The 1,369-nt window shown below is 57.8% G+C and overlaps 1 non-coding gene across 1 annotated transcript in view; it reads left to right on the top strand.

Annotated features, from left to right (window-relative positions):
- Window positions 1–549: 549 nt before the first annotated feature.
- LOC124724779 overlaps window positions 550–1,369 on the top strand; it is a 1,908-nt gene continuing 1,088 nt past the window's right edge. Inside the window, exon 1 of the ribosomal RNA XR_007006622.1 lies at window positions 550–1,369. This exon is cut by the window's right edge and continues 1,088 nt beyond it. This is a non-coding gene — a ribosomal RNA (small subunit ribosomal RNA).

Genomic DNA, 1,369 nt, shown 5'->3' with positions numbered 1-1,369 from the left:
GTCCGATTGAGGACTGTGTGCGTTGAGGATGCGCCGCCGCCCGGCGCTCGGCGCCGCGACGCCGTCTGCTGCTCGGTCGCCCCAGCGGTTCTCGCTGGTGGTTTGTATCGCAGCTGTGCGGATGTGTTGGCGCGTGCGCTGTGCTGGGAGAGTTCGCTTCGGCACCCAAGTGGGGCTTTTGTCCTTCTGTGGCGCTGGCGTTGGAGCTGCCGGTCACCGTAGGTGGCGCGTGTTGTCTCCCGCCGGCAATGCCACGACAGCACGCTCCCGGGCCTCTGTCGGCAGCGGCAAGCTCAGTTGGGAGCACGGGTGGTCGCACCGAAAGCGTCTACTCGCCTAACTCCGGGCGATTGCGCCTCTCTCGAACCCGACCAAGTACTTGGGACGGCGCTGCGCGCCGCCGGGACCTGAGAGGGTTTCGAGGTGTATTGTGCAGGGGAGCTCAGCCTCCTCCTGTTTGCAGAATGATTGAGCGGACGCTTGCGTGTTCGCGCGGGCCCCCGGGACACACTCCCGGGCGGCCGGCTGCTCAGCTCTAGTTGACGCAGCTCCCTGGTTGATCCTGCCAGTAGTCATATGCTTGTCTCAAAGATTAAGCCATGCATGTCTCAGTACAAGCCGCATTAAGGTGAAACCGCGAATGGCTCATTAAATCAGTTATGGTTCCTTAGATCGTACCCACGTTACTTGGATAACTGTGGTAATTCTAGAGCTAATACATGCAAACAGAGTCCCGACCAGAGATGGAAGGGACGCTTTTATTAGATCAAAACCAATCGGTCGGCTCGTCCGGTCCGTTTGCCTTGGTGACTCTGAATAACTTTGGGCTGATCGCACGGTCCTCGTACCGGCGACGCATCTTTCAAATGTCTGCCTTATCAACTGTCGATGGTAGGTTCTGCGCCTACCATGGTTGTAACGGTAACGGGGAATCAGGGTTCGATTCCGGAGAGGGAGCCTGAGAAACGGCTACCACATCCAAGGAAGGCAGCAGGCGCGCAAATTACCCACTCCCGGCACGGGGAGGTAGTGACGAAAAATAACGATACGGGACTCATCCGAGGCCCCGTAATCGGAATGAGTACACTTTAAATCCTTTAACGAGTATCTATTGGAGGGCAAGTCTGGTGCCAGCAGCCGCGGTAATTCCAGCTCCAATAGCGTATATTAAAGTTGTTGCGGTTAAAAAGCTCGTAGTTGGATTTGTGTCCCACGCTGTTGGTTCACCGCCCGTCGGTGTTTAACTGGCATGTATCGTGGGACGTCCTGCCGGTGGGGCGAGCTGAAGGCGTGCGACCGCCTCGTGCGTGCTCGTGCGTCCCGAGGCGGACCCCGTTGAAATCCTACCAGGGTGCTCTTTATTGAGTGT

Source organism: Schistocerca piceifrons, unplaced genomic scaffold (genome assembly GCF_021461385.2).
Source record: "Schistocerca piceifrons isolate TAMUIC-IGC-003096 unplaced genomic scaffold, iqSchPice1.1 HiC_scaffold_1012, whole genome shotgun sequence".
NCBI lineage: Eukaryota > Metazoa > Arthropoda > Insecta > Orthoptera > Acrididae > Schistocerca > Schistocerca piceifrons.
The sequence above is the reverse complement of the archived record's forward strand: the minus strand, read 5'-3'. Positions and strand labels throughout refer to the sequence as shown.